Here is a 16,544-nt window from a genome sequence, read left to right as displayed (position 1 = left end):
CCATAAAGTCTCCTACTTGTTTGGCAATGAAAGGGGGCAGGATTGAATGGATGGAATGACCACTGGCTACATTAAATGAGCATGGCCAAAGTTCCAGGGAAAAGAACTCACAGGTCAAGGTAGGATAAGGTAGATAAAGGAATACTTCAGGAAAGCAACTGAAGAGGTCTGTTGCGAAGTAGTGACTGTTAAACGTGCTCCTGTTCTCTTGAAATGAGATGATGCTGGCCTCTCCTTTATTGGAGGCATAAGAATGGAGCCCAGGACCAAGTGCCCTTTCCTTTCTATGTTCTGCATTTAGAAACACATGGCAGTCACTTCTTACTAATGCTTTAAATTATTTAAGCATATGACTTAATTATGAAGAAGGGTTCCAGTTTGAGAGAAATGAATTTGAGGAGACAGGGTCAGAGACCATGCTATTCCAAAAGGCTCTCTTATCACATCCTGCCACTCAAGTGCTTTAAAGAAAATCCATTTAGAGGTTGCCAGCTTCCAGGAACATGGAATTATAACAACTTCACTTTATACTTAAAAGAATATATTTTTCTAACTTTTTTTTTGGACATGGGGAGGGGTCCAAATTGATAAGGCATATCTTCCTAGTATGTCAAGAGAAATCTTTCACCATGCCAATCTCCCCATCGCCCAGAAGGAGATGTGAAAGGAGAGTGGAAATAAAAGCATTTCATGATCTTTCATATGCAATTTAAAATTCATTAGAGATATCTAGGAAAGTGCAGTTAATATTGAGAAGAGCTTTCAGGTTTAGTTTCAGTTTAAGACTCCAGGCTCCACAGCTAGGCTTCAACGGAAAAGAAGACCTGGGAAGCAAAGCTCCAGTGACTTTTCACTGGGGTTTGGAAAGCTGTGGTTTTCTTGGTTTATGGTATTTTGGAGCATTACATTAATAATAATAATAACAAAAATGTTTAATCTCTCCCTGCAAGGACCTTTCCAAGCATCTCATGCCTTTAGGCACCCCTGGTCCAATTCTTACTGCTAAACCACAAAAGCCTTTATCATGAGACTCTTCCCACAGATTCAACGTGCCTCTTACAGGTCAGTCATGTGAGGAACTCACAGTATATTCCATTATGCGGGCAGTAGGTGAAAATAACACCACAAATTGGATTTGATTATTGTTTTTTGTTTGTTTGTTTCCCCAAGGACACTTGGTCATTTGCAGATTTGAAGAAATTTGATTCCTTCTTTTAGAACTAGAAGCAGTATGCCTCAAAGAACTCGTGACAGACCACTTTTCGAAATGAAACAGATGGATCATGAGATAACATTGTTGGAGGATGTGTACTCAAGAGAGAGATATGCAGGGTTCTTCAGAAACTATTTTCTTTTCAGTAAATAAACAAAAAGCACACTGCCTAGACCAATTAGAAACAAAGAAGTGGTTGTTTCTATTAACAGTAGTAATAGCTAACATGTATACAGCCCTTACTATGTGCTAGGCACTATACTAAGTGTTTTACAATGCTATCTCATTTGATCCTCACAACAACTGTCCAAAGTGGGTGCTATTATGATCCCCATTTTCCTGATGGGAAAACTGAGGCAGAGGTTAAGTGATTTGTACAGGGTTATACAGCTATTAAATATCTGAGAGCAGATTTGAACCCAGGTCTTCCTGACTCTAAGCACAGCATTTCATCCGCTGTGCCACCTAGCTCCCCTGTCTTTTTATTAAGCCCTGTCTCTTCAGTCTGATTTGAATGATGTCCATCCTTCCTGGAGCATGAGGGTCTTCTTCTCAACACTACTTTTCCAGTTCTGAATCAACAATCACTTGCTACTCCCATACTTCTAACCACCCTCTCTGATGCAGGTTTAATTCAACTGTATAAAATTGCTCCCCGAGATGATCTTTTTGTACACACCCTGCCAAACCCTGAATGAGACCCGGAGAAGTCAGTCAGTCCTCCAAACCCAAATTACCATGCCAAGTATCCATCAAGCATGTGGCTGGTTGGCATTTAGACTCAGCTAAGAGGCACTACAGCAGATAGAGTGCTGGACCTGGGGTTTAGGAAGACCTGAGTTTGAATCTGGCCTCAGTCAGAGGCAACGTACCTTTGTCTGCTTCAGTTTCCTCATCTATTAAATAAGGATATTAATAGCACATACCTCCCATGATTTTTTCGGAGGATAAAATGAGATAATATCTGTAAAGTGCTTTGAAAACTTGAAAACACTTTCTAAAAGCTTACTATTATTATTTAGGAAGCACCTCTTCCTGAATCCTGGCAACCAGGCAGTTCAGAGAAGTAGACTCCCTCCAATCTCTGCCTTCATTCTTCTGTTGTGATACCAATGGCAAAAATAAACAAACAAAAATACCCTGAACAAAACCACCTGAGAGTCAAGTCTGCAGGGGGATTATGGGCAGAGATGAAAGCAAAACTTAGTTCCTATAAAACTCTAGGTAAGTTCAGTAACCTCTCAGCATCTTGACTGCCATTTTAGAAATTAAAATATTTTCAGCTTCTACCTCATAGGGTGTTTGTAAGGGGAATGCCTTGTAAATCATAAAGTGCTAAAAAGAATAAATTAGAATCAGAACAAGAATTTATTTTACAAAGCAACTTGCAAGGTATGCTATAGAGAATAGGGTTATAACCCTGTCATCCTCCAGCTTCTAGAGTTCTGTGCTGAGAATTCAGGTTCGGAAAGATATCTGTGATTTCCTGATGTGCCTTCTGAGTCACCAAAGGAAGATTCGATTGTGCTCATTAAAGTTTGGCTGTTAAGTTTAAGATGTGATAGAACCTAGCTAGTTAGCCACAGGCGGTTGTTAAATTTTCAGTTTGAGCATTTAGACAGGAAATATCCTGGACTTCCTATTATCTCTTGCCTGCCCATATCCAAGCCATATCCATATCGAGGCCCGTCAATTTCATCTTTGTGCTATCTCTCACACCCCCCCCCCTCCTCTCCTCTGACCCTGTGACTACATACAGGGTCATCGTGTCACACATGACTAAACAACAACAGTTTTGAGCAGCCCTGAATCTTGTGAAGGAGACTTCATAATGTCTAGAGGTCTTCATCCTTTTACACATAGACTCCATAAGTCACCCTACATGCCGGTGTGGATCATCTTGGAGGAAATAGTTATCTCCTCAATTTCTTCTTTCTCAACATTGCTGTGGTTTCATTGATCAAGGAACTTTATATGACTTTCACACCTGCATGAGAGCCTCCTTATTGGCTTCATTTTCCCCCACAAATGCTTTTTTTGTATTAAATACAGTGGCTTCTGTATTTTTCAACCTTTTAGTAAATGGTTTGGCTTTAAAGATGTGTTCTGCTCTACAGAATTCTTTGCAAAATCCTGCCTGTCTGCGGCTCACATTTTCATCAACATTATCCTCAATTCATGTGTAGAAGATTCTCATGAAAATTTGATAAAGATGAGAAAGCAGGCATGAGTTGCTAGTTACTAAGGTCATCTCAATGGCCTTCCTTTGGCAATAATGGCATATATTTTGTAATCTTTTTGGCATTTCCCCCTCCAATCAATATCTCATAAATGATCCTGTAATGTTTGCTAAATTGTGTCACCCCCAGCATGGGGATGATATGCTTTAGATGTCTTTTCCAAATTTATCTTCTTAAGTGCCATTTTAACTCTATAATACAACATTTGGGAACAGGGGTGGCTGAGTCCAAATGTAATAATTGCACCACTATCTTGGTGATGAAAATAGATTATAGAACTACTAAGAGATCTGTTCTATTATCCATCTATTTGTTGTTCTGGAAGTTTCATTCATGAATGCTCTTAGAAAAATGTCGTTAGGTTGATCTTTTGCTAAGTTTGTATAGACTTGGTTTTACTTCTACTACTTTTTACTGCTTTATGAAGGGATACTGTCTATAATTATAGCAGCAGAAATCAAGAACTATAAGAGACCCCAGAGTCCATCTAGTCCAACTCTTTAATTCAACAGAATGGGGAGAGCTAAGCCCAAGGCGGTTAAGTGAAATGCCCAAGATGGCATAGGTTGCAAGCATTAGGAGGTAGCTTTCGAACCTCCAGATCCAACACTTTTTCGTTCCTCTCCTAAAATGTTCATAAATTTGTTTTTATTCAAAATTGTTCCTCTTGGCTGCCATCTTTCTTCTTTGGCCACAAAGATCAAGTGTTTGGTGGAATTTTTTGGTTCCTTTTCTTTTTTTGTATGTAGGACTATTTTTTTTAATACATGGGCAGCTGGAATGGGCAGGACACATCAAGAGTCCTGTGGGAGGCCAGTGGTGGGGGCCAGAGGCAGTTGGTTAATTATATGCTTAGAACAGTCTGAGCGCCAGCAGGGCCCCTTAGTAGGTGCTGGTGGATCTAAATGGGCAGAGGTCCACCCATACCCATCCCACCTCCCAAACTGGGGAGACTCTAATGCCCTAAGGCCCAAGAGGATGGAGGTTGGGTGGAGCTGTACAGCTGGGAGGAGTCAGCTGCTTAGACATGATTGGCTCTTTTTCTGTGATGAATGTGTTATCTCAATTAAATTTTTCTAGGACATGATGGAAACTAAGGTTGATACATTTCCCTTTTTTATTGATCATTCTGATGGGCTTTGTCCATTACAATTTTTTCAGCAATGGCTTGTTTACATGCCATTCTGAACTAGCGAATAAGCTTTCAGAGGCACTTTTTAACTTCAAAAGATCCATGATTTTCTCAATGAGGCTACGCCCTTTACCAAACTAGAGTGCAACCTTGTATACATTGACAGAGGCTCTTCCAGAATTACAGGGGCTAAATGAATTTGCCACCAGTTTCCTACTGATGAGTTTCTCTACACATACGTAGACATAGGACTGAGCTGGTAAATATTTAATAGCCTACTCTACGGGGGAAAAAAAAGGGAATTCAAGATGTACCTTCAGTTTAATCTGCATTACCAATATTTTCTCCATCATTTTCTTAAGTCTAAACAATCATCAAAACAATAAACCAAGACCTGATTTGTACTTTGTTGATTCCCAAGGTATAAAAACATTGAAAATTTAACAATGTGCTCCTATGTGCCAATACGAGCTGGCTCCAACTCTTTTTCCAATCTTTTGCTGGGTCCATGTTCAAATTCTTCCCAGATTTGGAGGATGGATTAAAATCTGGTGGCATAACCTTATGACCCACATCCACAGCACAATGGAGCATAATAGTAGCATTTGAATGGAGTTGAAATAGCCATGTTTCCCTTATCTCCCAGGACTTATATTTCTAATTCCCAATCTTGCAAATCCTTATCCTAAGAGTAATTTTCTCTGTAAGTGAGAATTAAAAAAAATCTTTGTTAATAATTCTACCACATTGTGTGTGATTCTCTTGATGCCTAAGTAAAACATGAAGGGAGACAAAGCACTAATCTGGACCATTCTAGAATGACAGCTATTTTATCACATTTATGTACGGATATAAACAACCACTCAAGCTAAAGGAGAAAGGCATATTAAAAATGAGAGTTACAACTTGGGTCTGAAAGTTTTACCATATTTATACATCAGTGACTATGGAATGACTTCTTAACTATTCTTTCAAGACCCTCATATCCTAGGAAAGTTATTGTCCAAATAAATCAGCCTCTTTTCTTCCAAAAGCTTCAGTCACCCCATTTTTTTTATCTATTGAAAGACTCTTTGTATACTTGCTTCATTATTGCTTTTGTGAACTAAAGAATTTTAATCATCATTCTGACTGAAGAGAGTTGAAAAAAGAAGAAGCGAAGATAAATTCAAAACGGAAAAAAGAGGTTATTGCCATTATGGGGATGGTTTGTACACAGGTACATTGACAATGGTTAAATTGTTTCTCTGTGTGGTGCTTTCAGTAAAAGCACGCTGTACTAGACACAAAAAATCTGGGTTTGAGTTATGGTTTTCTCACTTTGGATGGTTGCTTTACTTCTCTGAGACTCAGTTTCTTCACCTGGAAAATGGAGATGATAACCATAACATCTGTAATGCCTACTTCATAGATTTGTCACAAGGGTCAAATGAGATATAGTAATTCACCTGCTATATAACTATTGATCATTAATAAAATATCAGTTTATATTTTTATTGTAAGTTATAAATATGTCCAAACTATATACCAGAATTTAGCTCTAGACTTTTTCCCCTTTGTCATTTTTGTTCATATTAGCAAACGCATGAAAGATCAAAAAGAGTAAAACCTCTCAGTATCAACAACCAATCGAGATGTCTCCACAGAAAACCCTTTTTAAAAAAATTGGTACAAACAAGAGAACCAATTAACCATTTAGAATGGAGCAACGTGTCCACAAAGTATCCAGATGAAAAGTACAAAAGTTCAGTCAATCATCTTGATGTTTCCAAATATTTGTTGTGCAAACCAAACATCTGGATGACTACATTTTCCCTTTTACTTCCAGATGTTTACTGTCATGCAGAGGCAGCCTTAGAGATATAACACACCCCAGCTTGTTCTTTGCCAGAACATATGTAAATATAATTGGTTTGTGTGTGTGTGTGTGAGAGAGAGAGAGAGAGAGAGAGAGAGCACACATGCCTCCAAGTGTGTGTAACCTAAACCATCCAGTCCTTTCTACATCAGTTCAGACCAACCCAGTCTAGCCCAGCCAAGCCCAACAATGTCTGGCATTCCCCAAAGGAATTTATATTCATGAACCAGGTATGTGGTTTAAGGTGGCAACCAGAATGGGCACACCCAAGCTCTGATCTCCCTTCCTTCCCCTCTCTCCCCTGATTTCTGTGCTGGTTCTCAGCTCTCCCTCCCATCCCACTCCCACTCAGCCCCATCACCTTTCTGAGGAGACAGATTAGCAGGTGGGTGGTTAAATAAGCAGCTGCTGGGGCCACGGTTTTCTATTTCACTTTCCAAAGCTATCTGTTATTTCAAAGCCAGGGCAATGAGATGGAAATCCCAGAGAAAACCATATCGCAGCCAACCTTATGCCCTGGGCCAAGGGCAAACCCCTTCTGCCCCTTCCTTGGTGGCTCTGCTCACATTTGCCTTTTATAAAAATCCCTTCCCATATGTCCCATGGAGAAGAACTGAGGTTTTGTTGCTGGTCAGTTGTGTCCGACTCTTCATGACCCCATTTGGGGTTTTCTTGGCAAAGATACTGGAGTGGTTTGCTACTTCCTTCTCCAGCTATTTTACAGGTGAGGAACCTGAGGCAAACATGATACAGTGACTTGCCCAGGGTCACACAGCTAGTAAGTGTCTGGAGCCAGATTTGAAGTCAGGAAGAGAAGTCCTCCTTAAAATAGGAAGAAAAGAGTAATAGCAGCCATTTAGGGTGCCTTCATGCACATTCTTTCATTTGATTCTCAGAATAGTCCCGTGGGCTAGATATTACAGATATTATCTTGATCATCCTCATTTTACAAATGAGGAAACTGAGGCTTGTAAAAGTTAGGTGATTTGTCCAGGGTTACAGAGCAAGTAACTATCAGACATGGGATGTGAGCCCAGGTCTCTTCAGACTCCGGGTACAGAAACAACGTACTGTAGTGGATTGGGTGCTGTATATGAGATAAGAAGGATATGGGTTGAAATTCAACTGCTGCTTATTAGCTGTGGGATCCTGGGTGAATTCTTGAACTTCCATGAGTCTTCATAGCCACTCTATAAGCAGGAGGGTTCCAGAACACCGTCTACTTCTTCTTCATAGACTATACTAAAGCCTTTGTGTGAATCACAACAAAATGGGACAAGTTCTCCAAATGATGGGAGTACCAGATCATCTTACTTCTCTCCTGAGGAACCTGAATGCAGACCAAGAAACAACAGTTAGACCGGAATGTGGAACAATTGATTGGTTTAAGACTGGAAAAGGAATATGACAAAGTTATGTATTATCACCTTATTTATTTAACTTATATGCAGAGTACATCATGTGAAATGCCAGGCTAGATGACTCAAAAGCTGGAATTTGAGGTTACCTAGAGAAATGACAACAATCTCATATATGCAGACGATATCACTCTGATGGTAGAAGGTGAAGAGGAATGAAGAAGCCTCATGGTGAGTGTGAAAGAAGAGAGTGTAAAGGCTTGCTAGAAGATATATACATATATGTGTGTGTATGTGGAAACTAAGATTTTGGCAATTGGTTCCATCATTTTCTGGCAAATAGAGGGAGAAGAAATGGATGCAGTGTCAGATTTTATATTCTTGGGCTCAAAGATCATCACAGACAGCAACTGTAGCCATGAAATTAAAAGATGCTTTCTCCTTGGAAGGAAAGCTATGGCAAATATAGACAGCATATGAAAAAGCAGAGACATCACCTTGCCAGTGAAGGTCTCTGTAGCCAAAGCTATGTTTTTTTTTCCAGTAGCAATGTATGGATGTGAGAGTTGGAACATAAGGAATGCTGAGTGCCACAGAATCCACATTTTCAAATTGTGGTGCTGGAGAAGACTTTTGAGAGTCCTTTGTTCAGCCAGGAGATCAAATCATTCCATACTTAAGGAAATTAATTCAGGCTATTCACTAGAAGGTGAAATACTGAAGCTGAAACTTAAATACTTTGGCTACATAATGAGAAGATGAAAGCCACTGGTAAAGACCCTGATGTTGGGAAAGATTGAAGGCAAAAGGAGAAAGGGAAGACAGAGGATGAGATGGATAGATAGTGTTATTGAAACAATGAACATGAGCTTGGACAGACTCTGAGGGATAAGTGGAAGATAGAAGCGCCTGGTGTGTATGATTCATGGGGTCACAAAGAGTCAGACATGACCAAATGACTGAACAAACAGCAACCATGATGACTTGCCCAAGCTCATACGGCTAGTAAGTGTTAAGTGTCAGAGGCCATATTTGAACTCAGATCCTGCTGACTTCAGGGCCAGTGCTCTATTCACTGTGTCTCCTAGCCACCCCACCCCATTTACATTCTTAAAAATTATTAAAAACCCCAAAGAGTTTATACAGAGTTGTTATAAGAGTTAAAGTATATTATATCTGTTGACATTTACCATGTTAAAATTTTAATGGATAAATAAAAAAATTAATTCATTTAAAAACAACAATAATGAATGCATTACATGTTAACATAAGTTAACGGTTTTACTAAAAATAACTATTTTTCAAAATGAAAAGAATAGTGAGTTGAATGGCATTATTTTATATATTTTCACAAATCTGTTTAATGACTGGCTTAATATAAGAAAGTCGGATCTTGCTTTTGCATTTGATCCTTTGAAATCCATTGTTTTGTTTGAAATATATGAAGAAAATCCAGCCTCATACAGTTAGGAAGCTGGAAAAAGGAGGTATCTTTTAAGAGGCAAATATCTAGCATTATTATGAAAATCCTTTTCACTTCTCAGAAAGGATCAGGATCCTAGGTTACACTCTGATTACTAGTGGCACAGACAACCTCAAATGTCCCTTCTGGTTCTAACATTCTGAGATTCTGGTGAAATGAAAGCTAGCCAGCCTGGAGATTGTCTAAGTAAGTTGAATGGGTGTCCAAATAATCATTTGAAACCTTGAATGAGAAAATCCACTGAGTAATGATTACAATCTGACTTCCTCAGTCGGCCATCCATAGCATTTTTGATGTCTTATTTAATTAGTTACAGTTTTGTCTGCTGCCATCTTTCATTAAGTTTCTAATTTCTGGGCATGCATAGGTGGGTGCCTTGCTAGATATTAGGTGATTATGGCATAATGCTCATCTAATATATGCTAATTTTCATTTGTTGGAAAGTTAATTATCAGGCTCTGATAATCTGTTTTGATAAATGCAATTTGGTGTAAAATATTCTTTTTTGCAGGGGAATTTAAATGAGCATAGGTGTTTTGTTCTTAAACTAATGTTTGTCTTCTTTGGGAGAGAACAGGCAGTCTTCTATTTCTATCTATATGTAATTTAGGAAGCTACTTTTTTTTTCCTTTTTGCATGAATAAGAGTTCTAATTAGTTCAATCGTGGTATTTTACCTTTGACCCCAAAAGATTTCTAAATGCTTATTCATCTTTATAGCTCGACGGTCAGTCAGGCGTTTGTGCAGCATTCACTGTGTGGCAAGGGGCCTTGGTTTTCTGACTTTCCAAAGCTGTCTGTCATTTTTGTCCTGGGGAATGTAGTCTTGAGGAATATGAAGAAAGGCAAAAACCATGCCCTGCCTTCACCGCGCTAATATCCTAATGGGGGAGATAACATATAAATAGATAGGTACAAGGGGCAGCCAGGTGGCTCAGCGAGGGAGAGCACCGGCCCCAGTGTTGGGATGACCTGGAGATTGAATCCCGGGCTCAGACACTCAGCACCACACCCAGAAATAACTGGCCGTGTAACCTTGCTAAAAAAGTGGATAGAGTGCCAGGCCTGGAGTCGGGAAGATTCACATTGCTAAGTTCAAATCTGCCCTCAGATACTTATTAACTGTGTGACCCTAGGCAAGTAACTTAACTCTGTCTCAGTTTCCTCATCTGTCAAATGAGCTGGAGAAGGAAATGGCAAATCACTCCAGTACCTTTGCCAAGAAAACCCCAAAGGGGATCACAGAGTCAGACACAGTTGAAAAATGACTGAACAACGGTAACAAAATTCTCAGAAATTAAAGTATTAATGGGGGGCCAGGGAATAGGGTGGGGCCACAGAAAGGGTCCCTGAAAAGTGAGATCTGAGTTGAATTTTGAAGGAAGCCAGGGGAGCCATGGTGTCACAGAGTATGGGACTCAGAGGCATGGGGATATCAGAGCATCTTCATCTCAAGGGGAACAGTCGTAGAAAAGCCAATCAGTCCAACCATAATTCTCTCTGATTTGATTATGAATTTCTTGAATGACTATGTATATATGCAAATGCTAAGCTCATTCATATTTAACAAGGTTTTTATTACTAAGCCTTTACCAGCAAGCACTGCCTCCCCTCCCCAGAAGGTTGAATGCAAATTTCAAAGGTCCAGGTACATCAGGCAAAATGGAATTCCATTCCATCATTCCTATGTCTGAACTCTAGAAGGAACAATAGCTATCACAGTGAAAAATAAAAAGATTACATTCATTTCAGAGTTGGCTTTAAACCATAGGCTTCCCTAAAGACTACTGTTTCAGATCTTTCAAAAAATACACTGATACTCCTAAATGCTATTGTTTCTGAAGATTTCCACTCATCTGGTGGATGTCTGGTAGCCATCTAAGACTTTACATACATATATATCTCTTGTGGGCAGAAAGGTACTTCCAACTTCTTTGGTTAGACTAATTAGACCAATGAGGGTGTCACAGCTTCATTTCTGAGATTTCTCCCCATAATGTGTTCAGGCCTGTGTGGCAGCCAGAGAGATATCATTCATCTTTTTCTTTTTATAAGACTTTAAGTATATTTTTATTTATTTCACTAAATAGTTCCCAATCACACATAAAACAATAACATCCATTTAAAAAAAATTGAGTTCCAAATTCTCTCTCTCCTGCCCACCCCTCCTCCACCCCTTGAGAAGGCAAGCAATATGCTATCAATCATACATGTAAAGGCATGCAAAACATTTTCTTATTAGTCATGGTGCAAAAGAAAACACATATGTATACATACACAGATTCTAGTATATATCTATATCTACAGTATGTATACATTATAAGAGATATATTACTTTAGATAACAATAGTATTACACTATGATATTATATCCTATTATAATAATAGCTGACATTTATACAGTATTTACTATGTGCCAGGCACAGTGCTAGGTGCTTTACAGTTATGACATTTGATTATCACAAAAACCCTGGGATAGGTGCTATTATTATCCTCATTTTACAGATGAAGAAATGGAGGCAAACTAAGTTACATAACTTGCCTAGGGTCACTCAGTTAATAAGTGTTCAAGGCTGAATTTTAACTCAGGGCTTCTTAACTTTAAGAAGTTCCCACACTTTATCCCCTGTATCACCTAGCTGCTGCCTATATTTCAGAGCAGCAGTCATCAAAGCCATTAGACATTGGTTTAAGTATAGAAAAACAGATAAGTGAACCAGACAAGGATGAATAAAAATAATGGAACTCAATGACCCCGTGTCCAATAGACCTGAAAACATTAATTACCTAGGAAAGAAGTCCCTACTTCAGAGGATACCTTAGAAACTTGGAAAGTAGTCTGGTGGAAATTAGGCTTAGGCCAACATCTTACACCACATTTTCCAATAAATTGAAAATGGATACATGACTTTAATATTAATTATCATACTGCAAAAGTAATTAGAAGTAAAACTGAACATATCCCTTTTGAATATCTTTCCTATATCTTCTTGCTCTGAGTAACAGATAAACTCTGAAATAAAAAAGGGATAGAAACAATTGAAAAAAGAGAACATATATCATTTTGATAATAGGAAATCAAAAAGCTTTTGCACAAAGAAAGTGAATACATCTAAGATAAGAAAGGAGATGACTGACTGGGGAAAAATATTTTATCACAAATTGATAAGGATTTGATGTCCAAGAAATGTAGACAACTATCAGAAATATAAATGAGTAAAAGCCATTCTCCAAAAGATAAATGGTCAGAAGATATGACTAGTTCTCTAAAGAAGAATTGCAAACAATTAACAACCACATGAAAGGATGATCCAGATTACTGAAATTAAGAAAATGTAAATCAAACAACACTGAAGTTTCATCCCATACCTAACAAATCAGTGAAGATGACAAAAGACAGAGGTAGTTGATACTAGAGAGGTTGTGGAAAGACAGGCTATTATGATTTGGTGCAGCCACTGGGGAATAGGATTTGGAATTATGTGAATGAAGTGACTAAAATAAACATATCTTTTGACACAGAGATTACAGTTAGAGGGATACCACAAGGAAGTCAATGACAAAAGGAAAGCCTCCATATGCACCTAAATATTCATAGTAGCCTTTTGTATGGTATCAAAGAAACAGAAACAAAACAGATTGGTGACTGGATAAACAAAGTGTGGTACGTGCAATATCACTGTGTTGTAAGAAACTACAACCATGAGGGACACAAAGAAGCATGGAAAGACTTAACTGAATAGATGCAAAAAGGAAGTAAACAGAGCAAGGGAACTTTTATAAACACTAAATATAATAATGTAAATACAAAGAAAAAAATTACCTCAAAGGAACTGAATGTCGTAAATAAGCTTGACTTCAAAGAAGAGTTATGAAAGGATACTTCTTTCCTTTTCTTTGCAGACATAAGACTATTTTCTATGTGTTGGTTGACTTTGCTGATTTTTTCCCCTCTCTTTTTAAAAAAAGTCTTTGTTATAAGGAAAAGCTCTCTGGGAAGGATACAAGGAAAATTTTAGGCAACGCAAAAAATAATACTAAGACAATATATTTTAGAAATACTGAGGCAAAAGGCATCAGTAAACATTGAAAAGTATAAAGTTGGATTAGATGATCTCTAAGGTCCCTTTTCAGCTGTGTTTGGATTCCAATTCTTGGAACTCCTTGAAATTCCTCTTCCTCAAAGTTAAAACGAGATTGGCAGAGAGGAAAGCCCAAAGAGGATACTTTGAGAGGGACAGATGAGGTGGCTGACATTGACCTGTAGTTCTCATGTGGATAAAATACTAGGCCCATTTAGAGTTTCTTACAGTTTGCATTCCAGTGTGTCAAATTCTGGGCAAACACAGTTTGGCAGAGACTATAAACACCCCAGATTTTGTATACATTGTTGCCATTCAATAAATATTAAAGGAGAAAAGTAGATCTAGCTTCAATAAGGCCAGAGATATATAAGTTGAATGAAAAGACAGCTATATGTCAGGTTTTATTATTTTTCATATTTTAAGAATCCATTTTTACTTTGTCCATTTCTGCCATCTGTCTTTGTATCACTATTGTTTTCTATCCACTGAATCCAGATTAGACCCTCCATTGTGACAAAGAGAGACAATTAAGGAAAAGGAGCCAATACAGAGAATTTGTATGAAAATGTATGCAACATTCCATCCTGGTAGTCCCCCACCTTCCTGCCAGTAATAAGGTCGGGTTTCTTAATTCTTCTGAAGATGGTCCATTACTCAGATGTGAGTTTCTTTTTAGTGCTCTTGTCATATACTTTGGGATGTGCTTGCCTCTGTGTAGATGAGTGTGTATGTTCTTTCCAGTGCTTGCCCTTAGTCAGCAGGAATGCAACCAGATATGGATGGAGTTCAAATGGCAACTCTGGCCCTCACTCAAAGGTTTGCGAATGAAAATTTAGCATCTCGGGGGCAGCTAGGTGGCGAAGTGAATAGAGCACCAGCCCTGGAGTCAGGAGGACCCGAATTCAAATGCAGCTTCAGACACTTGATACACGTAATAGCTATATAACTTTAGTCAAGTCACTTAACCCCAATTGCCCTCCAAAAAAGCAAAAAAAAAAAAAAGGAAATTTTAGCATCTCCCAAGTTAAAGGCTAAGTCAGTGTCTCGAGGCGCAGGACTTGGGAGTGAGTGAGTTGGTAAAAATGGCAGGGAGCTGGGGAAGCCTAATCCTAAGCAAGACCAAGTCACAAAACAGATCTATCAATTTCAGGTACAATCAGCCACCCCCACCTGCACACCACATGGTCTGACCCTGCCCCCCCCCTCCACTTGGTCTGGCTTAGTCTTTCTTGGTGTTCTCGCGCTCAGACCGCTCAGACCGCTCAGACAGTTGGCTTGGCCTCGCACCTCCCCAGCTCTGTGGCCTCGCCTCTCCTCCTCTAGCCATTGGCCCAGTCTCCCGATGACCAGTGACGTCACCCCCTGCCCTTAAGGGTTGGCCTGACACTGCCAGCTGACAGCCCTTAGTGGTCCAACCACTGCCAAAGCTGGCTCTGGCCAGTCTCTCTGCGACTTACAGGCACCAGAGAAGGCAATTAAGGGCCAGGGAGTTAAGTGATTTTACCTCAGTCTGGATTTGATCTGGTCCTGGATAACCTGCTAAGGATACAAAGGCAAAGATGTAGATGCCAGTCCAGCCGTGATCCTGCCCTCCACGAGCTCCCAGTCTGCTTCCCTGCCCTTCCTGTGCCAAAGTAAGGCCATACATACGGCTTCAAAACAACTGGTATTTTAAAGAAGGTTTCAGAAAGCTGGTCCAAAAGGGGAATCCCCTCCCATCCCCAAACGTGAAAGTCGGCCAAAAGGGGGGGTGGGGGTGGAATCGGATGCTTCAGCAGGGGGTGGGATCCCCACCCATTAAAGTATTCAAGCTGAGACTGGAGAACTACTTGTTGGGAGTGTTGGAGAAATGTCATGGTATGGGTTGGACTATGTGGTCTCTAAGGCAAGGATCTGTCTTCATTTTGTTTTTTTGGTGATGGATCCCTTTCACACAAAGCAAATTCCTAGGAAATATAAACTAATTGTTTTCATTTTTCTACTAATTAAAAAAATTAATGATCTTTTATGTAACATCTACAAGCATTTCCAATAAATGCATGTCCAATTCCATTGCTAGTTTGACATAGTTCTAGAAATATTTGCCATAGAATTATAAACTCTTTAACAGCCATAAGAAAATATGCTTTAAATCACTTAATAAGAATAATGAAAATCTAAAGAACCCTAAAGTTTCACCTCAAAGATCAGCAAATGGATAAAAATGACAAAATCTGGGAATAATCAGTGTTGGAGAAATTATAAATTATGGTGATATAAAAAATAAGACACTTGTTTGGGGTTTTAGATAGGTATTTGGAGGATACTTTTAAGAGGTTCTTCTATGCTTATATTGGTAGGTTTTTGATCTTTTCACACAAATGAGTCTTGTACATTGTTAATTTTTTTAAATTTATTGATACGATGATGTGGTTTTTCAATGTTTTTATGTTTAATGTGATAATGTTGATTTTTTCCCCCTAGTGTTGAACCTTCCTTGCATCCCTGATATAAATGTAATATGGTCACATGAATGATTTTTTTTGGAAAAAAAATTATTTGTTTGTTGGACAAATTTCATTTAAAATGTTCATGTAGGTGTTTGATTAAATATTTGTTGACTTGACTTGACTGGAATAGATATCCATTAATGAAACTGACTTACAGTTTCCATTCTTTGTTTTATCTTTCCATGGTTTAGGTATTAGGGACATATTTAGCTCATAAAAAGGTTTGTAAAACTGGTTATTTTTCTTAATTTTAGAGAATAATTGGTGTACTATTGGTAATGGTTTTTTTTAAGTTTGATAGAATTCTCTTTTGCATCTGACAGGACCAGCAGTTGTCTTTGACTTTTTTAAAAATAAATTTTGCATATTTTTATTGCTTTTTTGTTCACCTAATGTCTCCAACGTTGACTAGATCTGGATTTGTCATCTTGGCTAGTTTGCTGGGTCTGATGTTAAACCTCAGGGTTGCTTGATTTCAACTTATCTTATTATTAGTGATTTGAAGCATTCTTTCTTGTGCTTGTGAATCATGTGTAATTCTGTTGGGAACTGTTTGTTCATACCTTTGACATTTATTTATTGGGCCATAGCTGTGTGCATATTGTATGTGAATATGCATGTATTAATATATATATATTTACAGAAATATATATTATATGTCTATTAGTTGTCTAAATACAGTAAGGTG

This window comes from Petaurus breviceps, unplaced genomic scaffold (genome assembly GCF_028583685.1).
Source record: "Petaurus breviceps papuanus isolate PSGF00001 unplaced genomic scaffold, PetGlider_PUasm1.0 90417, whole genome shotgun sequence".
NCBI classification, from domain to species: domain Eukaryota; kingdom Metazoa; phylum Chordata; class Mammalia; order Diprotodontia; family Petauridae; genus Petaurus; species Petaurus breviceps.
This window is presented reverse-complemented; position numbering follows the sequence as displayed.